Source organism: Marmota flaviventris, chromosome 9 (assembly GCF_047511675.1).
Source record: "Marmota flaviventris isolate mMarFla1 chromosome 9, mMarFla1.hap1, whole genome shotgun sequence".
NCBI classification, from domain to species: domain Eukaryota; kingdom Metazoa; phylum Chordata; class Mammalia; order Rodentia; family Sciuridae; genus Marmota; species Marmota flaviventris.
This window is the reverse complement of record NC_092506.1, coordinates 108,467,543-108,481,719: the sequence shown is the minus strand read 5'-3', so window position 1 is coordinate 108,481,719 and position 14,177 is coordinate 108,467,543. Positions and strand designations below refer to the sequence as shown.

Below are 14,177 nucleotides of genomic sequence, written 5' to 3'. Positions count from 1 at the left end.
AAGGGGACAAAAAATCCTATAGCTAGGCTCCTTTTAAATGCCATCCCCAGGTGGGGAGACTGTAAGATGCAATAAGTGCCATCTAAGAAGAAATTCCTAAAAAAGCTAGAGGGTGCTTCAAATACCAATACTAAGTATTCAAAAGTGGGTTTAATACTCCTTTCTTAAACATACTGAATAGGTGTTGTAACCTTAATCCTCCTTGGTATTCTCTTTCTAAAATGAGAACAATTGTACCTTCAAATCACATATGAATTTTCTACACTAGGATTGGCTCATAGATGGCTTTTTATTTTATTCACATTGCCATATACTATTTTCATTGGTACTTTATAATTATACATATTGTGGGATTCATTATGTATATTTGTATATAAATATAATTTGATAACTCTCATTTCCTATTATTACCTTTCCTTCTTTCCCCTCCTCCCTCCTCCTGATCCATTTTCTCTACTAATTTGTTTTAATAATATTATTTTGTGTATTATATATATGCACACATATATTTGATTCATGGTAGTATGTTGATATGTGGCCATAATATAATTTGATAGATTTCATACCTCAGGACTTCCCCATGCGTCCCCTCCTCCCTCCCTCTTGACCCCCTTCCTCAACTTTATTAGTCTTTCTAGTATTGTTGTATGGCTTGTTATTTTTTTAGTTCATTTTTCCTTCTCTCTAGCTTCCACATTTTTAAATTTACTTTATTTGTTCTTTGAGTTATACATGAAGCAGAGTTTATTGTGATGTATTTATACAAACATGGATTACATCTTATTCTAGTTAGGTTCCCAGTCTTGTATATGTGCACGGTGTGGAGATTTGCTGCAGTATGTTCATGTACGTACATAGGAAAGTCATGTTAGATTCATTCTTATGTCTTTCCTATTCCTATTTCCTCTCCCTTCCCTTCATTCTCCTTTGTCCAATGTACTGAAATTTTCTTCTACCCCTCTCCTCCACCTTGTTGTGTGATAGCATGCACATATCAGAGAGAACATTCAACCTTTAGTATTTGGGGATTGGCTTATTTCACTTAACATAATAGTTTCCTAATCCATCCATTTACCAGAAAATGTCATAAAGCCATTCTTTTTTATGGCTGAGGAATACTCCATTGTGTATATATACCACATTTTCTTTATCTATTCATCTGTTGAAGGTCACCTATGTTGGTTCCATAGCTTAGCTATTGTGAATTTTGCTGCAATAAACATTGATGTGGCTGGGTCACTGTAGCATGCTGATTTTAAGTCCTTTGAAAAAGTATACCTAGTAGTGGTGTAACCAGATCAAATAGTGTTTCCCTTCCTAGTTTTTTGATGAATCTCCATACTGCTTTCCAGAGTGGTTGCAATTTGTAGTCCCACCAGCAATGTATGAGTATACCATTTTTCCCCACATCCTCACCAACATTTGTTGTTGCTTGTATTCTTTATAGTTGCCATTCTGACTCGAATGAGATGAAATCAGTGCAGTTTTAATGTGCATTCCTCTAATTGCTAGAGATGTTGAACATTTGCTGGGGTCGGGAGGTGGGGTGGGTACCATGGATTAAACTCAGGGGGCACTCGACCACTGAGCCACATCCCCAGCCCTATTTTGTATTTTATTTAGAGACAGGATCTCACTGAGTTACTTACTGCCTTGCTTTTGCTGAGGCTGGCTTTGAACTCATGATTCTCCTGCCTCAGCTTCCCAAGCCGCTGGGATTATAGGCATGTGCCATTGCACCTGGCATTTTTCATATATTTGTTGGCCATTTATATTTCTTCTTCTTTTTAGTTCTTTTGCCAATTTATTAATTGGATTATTTGAGTGGTTTTTTTGAAGGGTGTTAATTTTAAGTTCATACATATACTGGAGATTAATGCTCTGAGGTACAGGTGTCAAAGATTTTCTCTTATTCTGTAGGCTCTCTCTTTATACTCTTAATTATTTCCTTTACTATGAAGAAGCCTATTAATTTGGTACCAACCCATTTATTGATTCTTGATTTTATTTATTACACTTTAGGAGTCTTATTGAGGAAGCTGGTTCATAAGCCAACATGAAGGAGTGTTGGCCCTACATTTTATTCTAGTATATGCAGGGGTTCTAGTCTAATTACTGGGTATTTGATCCACATTTAGTTAAGTTTTATGCAAGGTGAGTAGCTTCCACATTGAAAGAGAACATTCAACTCTTGACTTTCTGAGTCAGGCTTATTTCACTTAACATGATGCTCTCCCATTCCATCAATTTACCAGCAATGATATAATGATGTAATTTTGTTCTTCTCCTTTATAGCTGAATGAAACTCCATTGTGTATGTATACCCCATCTTCTTTAACTTTCATTTGTTGATGGCAGTTTCCATAATTTTGCTTTGTGAGTTGCACTGTTAAAATATTGGTATTCGTATATCACTATAAAAAGCTGATTTTAGTCTTTTTGGCTAAATACCAAGGATCGAGATAGCAGGGTCATATGGTGGTTCTATTCCAAGTGTTTTGAGGAATGTCTAAACTGCTTTCCAAAATGAATGTACCAATTTGCAGTCCCAATGAAAATGTATACCTTTTTATCCACATCTAACCAGTAAAGATTATTATTTGTATTCTAATTATAGTGAGATGAAATATCAGGGTAGTTTTAATTTGCATTCCTTGACAGCTAAGGATGTTGAACACTTTTTTTCATATATTTGTTGAGAATGTATTTTTCTTCTTTTGAGAAATATCTGTTTAGATCTGTTTTCCATTTATTGATTAGGCTATTTGGTTTGGTTTTGTTGTTAAGCTTTTTTGAATCCTTTACATATTCTGGACATTAGTTCTCTGTTAGAAGAGCATGTGGTAAAGATTTTGTCCCGCTCTGAAGGCTCTCTTTCATACTATTATATGATATTGTACTTGAAAGACTTCCAGAATTCCACCAGATAACTTTTAGCTGATAAATTCAGCAAAGTAGCAGGACAGAGAGTAACATACAAAAACCAATAATTTTCCTATAATCTAGTAATTAATATGCTGAGAAAGAAATCAGGAATAATTCCATTTATGACAGTCTCAAAAAAAAGATAAACTACTTAATAAACTAGGTAAATCTAATCAAATAGGTAAAAATATCTCCACAGTTAAAATTATAGAATAGTGAAGAAAGGAATTTATTCCTGTAAAAACAGAATTGATATTATTAAAATGGCCATATTAACAAAAGTGACCTACAGTTGGACTAAAATCCCCATCAAAATAAAAATTTCACAAACCTAGGGAAAAAAAAAAACAGTCCAAAAATCATGTGGAAGTATAAAAACAGAATAGCCAAAGCAATGCATAGGAGCAAGACTGCAGGCATCACAATATCCAATCTCAAATTATACTACAGACATATAGTAACAAAAAAACATCATAGTATTGGCATAAAAAACAGACATGAAGGCCAACAGAATAGAAATCCACATAGATCATACAGTCATCTGATTCTTGACAAAGTTGTCAAAAACACACAATGAAGAAAAGACAAACTTTTAAGTAAAAAGTACTGGGAAAACGGCGTATCTATATGTAGAAGAATGAAACTATGAACCTATTTCTGACCCTGTATAAAAGTCAATTCAAAGTAGATCAAAGACCCAGGAATGAAAACAGAAACACTACAACTGCTAAAAGAGACCATAGGGTCTATACTCTGATATATTGGTGCAAGCTCTGATGCCTTTATTAAGACTGCTAAAGCTCAAAAAATAAAACCAAGAATAAGTCGGTGGCATAGATGACTTTTAAGCAATGGAGACAGATACCAGCATTGTTCTTGTTGTCATCATTTCTATTGTTCAATGTCTCTGCTATTTTAAATTTTAGTTTTATTGTTATACATAGTAGTTGGGTTCATCCTGGCAAACTCATACACTTTGGATCATGCTATTCAGAGTCCTGCACCTTTTTATACCATGTGCCTTCTGATTTTCCTCATGAGGCTCAGAATTGAACCAAACTACTGTTTGTTATCTATGTTCAAATTATTATGCATACATATATTAATAATTTCATATATATGCATATATACACATTTTTCTCTATTTTTTAAATTAGGCTGTCTGATACATATTTTTCAAACTAATAATATATAATCAAATATTAAATGTGATATTATAATAAACAGAGATTTTATGTATGCAGGTTATGATTTATTTTTTAAAGTAATTTTATTTATTATGTGATCCTAAGGATTGAACCCAGTGCCCCATATGTGCTAGACAATTGCTCTACCACTGAGCCATATTCCCAGCCCAACATGATGATTCTTTCATCCAGGGAATCCAGAGGTGGGTTTGATCCTAGTTCTGGACCCTTGGGCCACTGGAAATCTCTTGGTTCATTATGCATTGGATCATGAACTTTCTCTGTTCTGAAACAGGGTGCCCTGGGCTAAAATTTCTAAGACCAGGAAGGGTTTTCCCCAAAAATAGGCTTTAAGGAGTTAAAATGGCACTACCTGGAGCACAGACCATGCTGAAAAACAAAGATACACAAGTGTTCATCCAGAACCTCAGAAGCAGATGAGTGCACAGAACCCCAACCTTCCCTGGGGGACCTGAAATCCAGAAAACAAATGTTCTCGAGAAGGACAGATTCCCTTCTGGAACAATCCTACACTAATAATTCTGAAACATTTGGAAATACTATTTATAGGCCCATGATGTCCATCCAAATCACCATTTAAAACACACCTTGAGGATATCTCTCAGCAGAAGAGCTCTTATCTAACTTGTGCAAGACCCTGGGTAAGATCCAAAGCACAATAAATCAATCAGAGAGAGAGAGAGAGAGAGAGAGAGAGAGAGAGAGAGAGAGAGAGAATATGAATCTCCAAAACCAATGCAATAACCATGCTGATCATCCATGTTATATCTCTTGTGTTTCCTATGCACCTACCTCCCACACCCCCACATACAAATGCATAGCAATAAGCCAGGCTCATCATTCCATATCTGTTATTTTACACAATTGGATAAAAACTATACATTGCAAAACAGCTCACATTTTGACAGCAACACAGAGGACAGTTTAGGTGAGAACACAGGAGAACACACTGAGGAAAAGGGCTTCTAGGATGACCCCCAGAGTGGGACACACAGAAGAGGCTGGGTTGGGACAGGAAAGAACATCTAACAACACCTTCAGAAAGCTTAAGGCAGTAGATTCACACAGGAGCAATAAGCTCAAAGACTGTGTGAGAAAACCCAAGCTCTCAGATGCCCAGTTTTCACCCCAGTGAATGGGAGAAGTTAGGTGGACTGGGGTTCCCTACAAAGAAACAGCCTTCACTGAGGCAAAGATGCTATGCTCATACTCTCCCCACCCTTCCCAATACAATCAAATTTAGTTTGGTTCAGAATTTTGTTCTAACTCTCAGGATGGCACTTCAGAGAAGTGCCTAGCAATTCCTAGGGCAAAGATTTGATCACAGCAAATGACCAAGGTCAAAGTCTTGGATCTGAAGCAGCTGGCAGGAGAGGGAGCTTCTCTCTCAGCCTGGGACCTCTGTCTGGAGAGGACATCAGAGATGCAAGAGTCTGACAGAAGCAGTCACAGGCAGGCAGGGAGGGGAGGAACAGGAGAGTCCAGTGAACCACACCCTAACAGCCTGTTATGAGAAGTGGAAACCCTGGGCCAGCCAGGAATTGATTTGGGCTGCAGAGTGGGGCTTTCCCAGAAACAGAGAGTGGTTCAATCTTTAAATTTTTAGTCCTAGATTCTCATTGCCCAGGTATTTACAAAAAGGAACAACAGCAATCTCAGTTTCGACATAAATGGGCTTAGCAACTGCAATGATTGAGTTGGGTGGAGAATTTAAAGTCACATTTTGACAGCACAAACTTACACAAAACTGAGAAAACATCTCCTTTTTCCCAGAGAAAAAAACAGGAGGAAGGAGAAGTAGAGGTATGGAGAGAGAGAAAAGTAAATGATAGTAGAAAGGGAAATGTGGAGATTATCAGATAATGGCTAAATTCCCCCTCCAGGGCCTTTCCCCAAGATTCCTGTAAACAGCCAAACTTGCATAAATCCTTCCGGGCACACATGGGTACTAAATTCCACACCCTGGGAGCTTGTGGCTAGAACAGGCACCAACAGATGTAAAGACAGGGGAAAGGGAGGCGGAATGGGAGGCTCTCAGGCTTCAGGTGCAGGGGTGGGATTCTGTCCCAGTGCAGGCAGCAGGGTTGCCTACCTCCTCCTGAAGTCCCCAGAGCTCTGAGCTGCTGCAAAGTGAAAGCAACTGCAGTTAAATTCCCCTAGAAGTCCCGCCCCCCTTCTAGGGACCAGTTATAAAGTAGCAACTATATCACTAAGGGACCTACTGATAATTCTTAAACAAATATTTGCACTTCTGCTTTTCTCGAGATCATGTAAAAGTCTCTAACGTGAGAACATTTGCTTTTTTCATCTGCCTGGTGTCTACAAAGGAACTGTTAGAGGGATACACAGGGAAGGGGTTTGTTTTTCAGGTGAAAGTGCTGCAACAGTAACATTAGCAATTATATAAAATACACTAAATTTTATGATCTGAGCATAATCAATATAGATTATCAATTATAAATTGTAGGTTATAGGTTATGAAATATTAATAAGTAGGATAATAGGATTATGTGATAAGTGTTATAGAATAGATAATGTTAAGCTGCTGTAGTTATAAGTTAGAATAAGTAATATCGTAGGACAACATAATCATCTAACTGTGAGACATAAGATTTAAGTTGTTAGAAATAAGATATAGAACAGTGTAAGTTGATAAATATAAGCCCATAGGTTAACATAGTTACAGATAAGTATAGGTCAATGGAACAATAGTTAAGTACAATGTATAGCAATAGGTAAGTATAAGTACCCATCATGACTTCATTTTTATGACTCCCATATGAAACTGTTATAAAAGCTGTCTCTAAGATGTTAAAAAATTATTTTTCTGTACTTCATATGCAGACAAATTGCTCAAACCCAGGATGTAGTTGTTTGTTTGTGCTCTGCTAACTGCTTTCTCAGCCCTTGTATTCTGCTTGCTTGACAGTACCTACATTTTCGAGTATGTGGTTTTTCATCTTATAAATCCCATAGAACTCAAACCTGACACTGTTCCTGGCAGAGACAATTTGGTTCCTGCAGGGACCAGTCTCCAGCTGACTGAATAAAAAACTCTCATTTGGACAAAATTCAGACTGAGAGTGTTTTCTGAGTGATCAGCCCACTACAGTAAATATCTCTTTAACAGACCTTACCAAGGGCTTCCTGCTTCTGACCCTGCTAATAGGAACATTGTGGGTATATGTCATTTATTCCCCATCTCTAATTTGAATTCTCTGTCTCTACATTTTACCCAGAGCAATGGGGAGAAACACACTTTTTCTTTCTTGGGAGCCATCCATTTTCTAAGAACTGCCTCTTCCGGGCCTGGTGACTCATGGGTGTTTCATCAGGATGGTGTAGCAATGCAAATAGCTGAGAGAATCTGTACTCATTTTCCTGGCTAAAGTACACAAGAAGGGATAAATTTCCTTGTATCCTCTGTATTGAAAAATGCCTACTTAATCTGGGACATAAAGAAAGTCATGTCAATGTAGGAATCTGTGTTTATTATATATCATGAGTATGGATGGCTTGCTTTGATTTTGGTCTCTCTGATGCACTTGTTGTGGAATTTTTATTTCTGCCTAAGTATTCATTCTTGCATCTGTACGATGAAGATAGTGACATAGCTAACTCCCTGGGTCGTTTTTAGATCTAATGGATCTTAATGGATGTGAAAGTAAATACACATACGTGTCCATGCACAAAGGTAAAAAGCACTATATAAGAACAAATTATATTTTATCAGTACTAAATTTTAGTACTAATTCTTATTAGTACTACATATGCCAAGGTAACTGTGAGAAAGGATGATCCATTTTGATCCATTTACCTGGGAAAGATATATATATATATATATATATATATATATATATATATATATATATATATGTGTGTGTGTGTGTGTGTGTGTGTGTGTGTGTGTGATTTTTTTCTCTCAGCTGTAATTTCACTCTATTGGCAGAAGATTCTGGAAAGCAACAGAGAGAAGCTGGAACTGAATCAAGAAACACATTATGTTGATGGTCATCAAAAAGATAAATATATGAAAAGCCCCTAAACCTAGCACAATAAACAAGTAAACAAGCCTTTATATTTATTGAAGTATGGGTATGTTATATTTTGTGTTTATTTATATTTTTGTTTAATCATATTTTTCTAAACACAGTGGATAATTCCACTTTTTTCACATAAATTGTTTTTTTTTAAAAAGAGAGAGAGAGAGAGAGAGAGAATTTTAATATTTATTTTTTTAGTTTTCGGCGGACACAACATCTTTGTTTGTATGTGGTGCTGAGGATTGAACCCGGGCCGCACGCATGCCAGGTGAGTGCACTACCGCTTGAGCTACATCCCCAGCCCCAAATAAATTGAGTCCAGTGATCAACCTTTGGAAAGAGAAATGCATAATTCATTTTTAAGTCAACACATATTTACTGGGGTTTATTGTATAGTAAATACATAGCCAGTACTTATTCATCTATAATCACTCTCAAGTACTGCATAGCATCCATAATTGTATGTGCTGTACAGGTATATTGATGGCAGTGCAGTAGGCTTGTTTCAAACAGAATCACCCCCGAAATATGATTTACTGTGCTATGAAGTTATGATGGTTGGGACATTCATTTCATTAGGAAATGGGAATATTATTAGCTCTATGATGCTTTAATGGACAACATCGTAGATGTGGTTTGGCCACTTTTGGAGGTAAACATCATCATGCAATAACATGAGTGTAGTACAACACAGAACAAATACAGGCTACTTCACTGAGGTATCTCCTCACAAGTCTGTGCTTGTACTTTGGGTATACCCCAATATTGGTCATCATGTTCTTTTATATTAGTAAGTAAGCCAAGTGGAGCCAAGTCCATGGCTATTCAAATTCATTTCCCAGAATCCCTTAAAACTGGTGTCACCTTGCAATTAAGTTTGGTCCCATGGAACACAAGAAACCACAAGAGACAGAAAATAGGGAGAAATCAGAAAAATGATAGAATAGGCAGCCAGATTCCTAAGGTCTATAGAGAACAAAGATTTGATGAGATATCTGCCAACAACAGAGAAATGGGTGGTCAGGTGGGATTTACAAGTTCTTTTAATTCCCAATTCCTTGAAGATTATCTTTATTACCATGTACTAATTTGTAACTATAAACCTATTTCAACATTCAGCATTTAATTGCTTCCTATGCTCACAGGGCTCCTTATTCCTCAGTTTTGGGGCATGCCACAGAGGGGAAGTCATTTAACATCCCAGAGATGTAGGAGATAATTTTGCTTCTGGTAGCTTGCAGGGAATTGCCCTGTCACCTAGCATGTAGAGAATCCACTTTGTTGATTTTGAATGATGAAGATAATTTGAAGAAGATCATCTGTAGCTAGAGAAGAAAGTCAATTCCATGGCATCTAGGGAAGAGAGACATTTGGGATGAAGCTATCCATAACCCTGAAGAAGAAAAGGAAGTTAAAAAGAAGGAAAAATTGTTTTCCTTCTGTCTTGAGACAGCATGATATTCTTGACAATGTAAGTACTCAAAAGTTCCCACCATCTTTCTCAATTTGGCTTTTTAACCTCATTCTAAAGACTTGAGATGCAGAATTCCTCATTTCAGGCATAGTTTTTCTCTGATGTGATGGCCAAGGTCCATTCCCATTCCTTCTTTTGCACACATAGCATGAAGAAATGCATTATTTTATTTACGTATTTTTTTGTTTTTTACTAACTAATGCAACATCTATCATGTTTCAAGTATCACAAAAATTATGAGGACTAAAAATTATTTGGATATGCTCTCTGGCATAGAGAAAATAAAAAATTCATGAGAGAAAGAATTCGAAAAAATATTCTCCTGATCCACTTCTTAATTCTCTGAGGAATGAACATATTTCTTATTAAATGCTTCCTTTTTCATCTCCTTTTCCTAAAATATAATGTTTCCCAAGGTTTGGCCTCCAGTCATAGTTTGCACTGGTCTTATCCTGTCTCCTTTAGTGATGTCACTGGGCTTTAAGACATCAACACTCCTCTCAATTCAGGCACCTTCCCAAATCCATCAATATGGGACTTCCATAATAAATGTAATGATTTCAACCATTTTATGTCATATGTTATGTTATCAAAATATTTTAAAAACATGATGATATTCAATCTTTATGGTGAGGTAAATATTATATTAGTTTTGGAAAAATGAACATTTAATGAGTGCCCACTGTGTACAAAGTATGGTTGTAAGAACATCCCACATGCTCACACAACACTGTTATCGTGGTGGATGTCAAAGTACTGACTTGTGAGGCACACACAAGGATCCAATAAAAAAAGTACATAAAGTGGTTTGACCTGAACTTCCCTGTTTTACCCTTATCATTCTGTTTAAGTTATTAATTCATTTTACTCTGAAAAGTGTCCTGGTTGGAATGATTAATTTTAACTGAGTAGTTAAGGGTGAGGCTACCTGTGCCAGGAAAGTTCTGCTTCTTTACAGGGAAAAGTTGAATTGGGAGTTGACAAACTACTAGCCCAAAAGTCATACCATAAAAAAAAAAAAAGATTTTGAATGTGGACTTTTAAACATCTAATTTCTCTCTCTCTCTCTCTCTCTCTCTCTCTCTCTCTCTCTCTCTCTCTCTCTCATTTATTTCTAGATAAATGTTACAGTTTGAGTTCAACCTATTATGGAAGCTGCCTCCATTTTTATTATGGATGGTCCATAAATTACTATTTAAATTATCATATTCAGTTCCATGTGTCTTTGATGTCTATGAAATTATCTGATTGTGAGTCTAGAAATAGTGAGATTGATTATTTAGTGATTTAATTATAATATTTGAAGTTATAAAGACAAACATTTTTAATTGTGGTCATTGAAATTTAACTTTGCAATAGTGTAATTTTCATCAGAAATTTCTTGTAGGCTTTCTTTATTTTGAGTCTATATCTAAAGGAAATCATGGATTTTTCTTTAGACTCAACAATATTACTCATCTCTCCTTTTGTACATCGTCATATGTTCCAGCATAATTCATATTTCACTGTTTTGAATGAATTGGAGACAGATTCGCATGTGGGCTGTGAGGGAGGTAGTGGACTCTTAATAAATGGTTCCCAGTCTTCTCCATCACATATGTATATATTTTGGGGAGAGGTGGGTACTGGGGATTGAACTCACATGCACTTGGACACTGAGCCACATCCCCAGCCCTATTTTATATTTTTTATTTAGAGACAGGATCTCATTGAGTTGCTTAATGCCTCATTCTTGCTGAGGCTGGCTTTGACACAGTCCTCCTGCCTCAACCTCCTGAGCCACTGGGATTATAGGCGTGTGCCACTGCGCCTGGCTACATATAAATATTTTTTAACCCCAGAAAAATTCAGCAATCTCCATGAGGGACTAAAGAGTATTTTTATATTTTATTGGTACATTTTGGTTGTACATAATGGTAGGATCCATTTTGATATAATTACACTAACATGGAATATCTTTTTCTATTTAGGACCCCAGTCTTTTGGATGTACACAATGAGATTCACTGTGATGTATCCATATATTTACATATGAGAGTTATGTTGGATTTATTCCACTGTCCTTGCTTTCCCTATCCATACTCCCTTTCCTTCATTCCCGATTGTCTAATCCACTTAAATCATATCCTTCCTCCAGTTTTGGGTTAGCTTTCACATATCAAAGAAAATATTTGACCTTTGTATATTTGGGATTAACTTATTTCACTTAGCACGAATGGTCTCCAGATCCAACCATTTACCAGTAAATGTCATAAAGCCATTCTTCTTTATGGCAGTTGTATATATACTACAATTTCTTTATCTGTTCATATGTTGAAGCACATCTAGATTGGTTCCATAGCTTAGCTATTGTGAATTGTGTTGCTATAAACATTAATGTGGCTGTGTCACTGTAGTATGCTGACTTAAAGTCCTTTAGATATATACTGAGGAGTGGGATAACTGGGTCAAAATGCGGTTCCATTCTTAGTTTTTTGAGGAAGCTCCATATTGCTTTCCAGAGTGATTGTATTTCATTCCCACCAATAATGTATAAGTGTACCTAAAGGGTATTTTTTAAAACTTCCCCAAACTCTGCTATGCTTATGTTCATATTAAACCAAAACAGCACAAATGTGTCTTTCCCTTGCATAGAATGAAAGAGCAAAGAATGAAAGAGCAAATAACAATTTTGGGACACCAGCAAAACATTAAATATTTTATTAGAAGCCTCATAGGAACTTACCTTGTTTAATCTACTGAACAACATTTAAAATGTAATATAACCCCTATTTTAGATATAAAAAAACTGAAGACAAATAAAAGTCACAAAATTAATAAGCAAGATTCAGCGTAAATTTACAATCAAATCTGCCCACCTTAAAATCTCATCTTTTCTAATCACCATTCCCCTTATCTCCTATCCTCCAGACAGCAGTAAAGTTCACTATACTTTCCAAGGTGTATCATGAATATCATCATAATTTAAACTTTATTACAATTCTGGGCAGGAAAGTTATCTGAGTTAATCAATAACATGTATTTATTGAGCACCCACTATGTGATAAGCACCATTAAAGGGACATCTCAAATTTTCAATGGCATTTTTCCATTTACTGTATGGTGATTCCCAGCACCTGCCTACATTTCTACTTATCCCCTGCATTTTCACAGTTTAAGCATCACATATTATTAAAAATTTTCTCTACCTTGTTGTTAAACATCTTTTCATAGAAATGTGTTAGAACACCTACATGGCAGTTAATTGGTTCCCCCTCTCTATTAATTGAGCCTGAATGAAATTGTTCAGAGACTTCCAATTATGTCTGTGTGGAGATGGCTACCCAAGAGAATAGGAGCCACCTAGTGGCCACACTCTCTCTTCAATTCTGCACAAATACAAACTGGCTTCAAGTCCAGATGGTGCTCAACAGGAAATGGTCTAGGAAAAAAAAAATGTAAAGAATGCCAGCGTTCTCCCCACCTCAAAAAAAAAAAATAAATAAACCAAGACTCAAAGAACCCCATATAGTAAAATTACCTCCATAAACTTGATGCCATGACAGCAGTAAAGTAAATCCATTGCATTAACATATTGTGATAACATTCTTTAATTTATTATCACATGAACTAAGATGCATGATCAAATGCATCTTAAACAGCCTTAGGCTGTGCAAGTAACTTTGTTCTATTTGGGGTACTTTTATATTAATTACTTTTCACATCCTCTCCTTCATGTCACAAAACTTTACTCATGACTCTGGTGTTCCCTCTACTTGGGGAAGTTCATTATCTTCCCTTGACTCCCCATCTACCTATCACATTTTTTGACTCCTTCAATAGAGCAGTTGCCAGTAATTGTGAGGATGTTCAATTCTCATCCTATGAATCCTAGATGAGGAATTCTATAACACTGAATTTTAGTGAATTGCTTTCATTAGTCATGGAATCTGGACCACAAAGCAGATTCATCCTAATGATTGATTTTGGAGATTATTAGAAAAGGCTTAAATTTATCTTAGGACAAAAACAATCACTTTACAACATTTGAAAATTTGACTCCAATAATAAACAATAGTAGATATGGTGTGCTACAGATACTGTGATGAACAAGTTCTACTATATTTGACAATACTATACAGTGTATTTTCAAATCTGTAAAGAAGGTTAATTATGTTTAATATTCTTACCATGACTATTCTTTTTAAATGCAAAGTTACACAAAAAATGGTAGTGCTGAAAGCTTTTCTTTTTGACTCTAAGTTTTCAAAAATGCACTCTTAACAATGTTCAAATATCTCATATTTGAATCTAATCTCCAAGTTATTTGAGTCCCCATAAAATATTTTAACTTTCTACTACTTGTTTATCTTCAAGTAAATGACCATTTTCAATAAGAAAATGTTCATACTAGGAACATATTTAATCAGAATGTTATTCATACAACCCAAATCCTAGTGCTCCTTGCCCTGTATGGCAATCCGTTGTTCTAGTCAGACATGTGGGTACCCATGAATACTTAGGCTATCAGGGGACATCTTTTAATAAT

The 14,177-nt window shown here is 36.0% G+C and overlaps 2 protein-coding genes across 4 annotated transcripts in view; one reads left to right on the top strand and one right to left on the bottom strand.

Annotated features, from left to right (window-relative positions):
- Positions 1 to 6,274, bottom strand: part of Vwa5a (von Willebrand factor A domain containing 5A) — a 29,074-nt gene extending 22,800 nt beyond the window's left edge. Inside the window, exon 1 of one of the 2 annotated variants that reach the window (XR_011708616.1) lies at positions 6,226 to 6,274. The gene's annotated coding sequence lies outside the window, so the exon portion shown is untranslated. The remainder of the gene's footprint in view (positions 1 to 6,225) is intronic. The other variant, XM_027930622.2, reaches the window with a different exon arrangement.
- Positions 1 to 14,177, top strand: part of LOC114088830 (olfactory receptor 8G50-like) — a 170,479-nt gene that overhangs the window by 96,874 nt on the left and 59,428 nt on the right. The window lies entirely within an intron of this gene.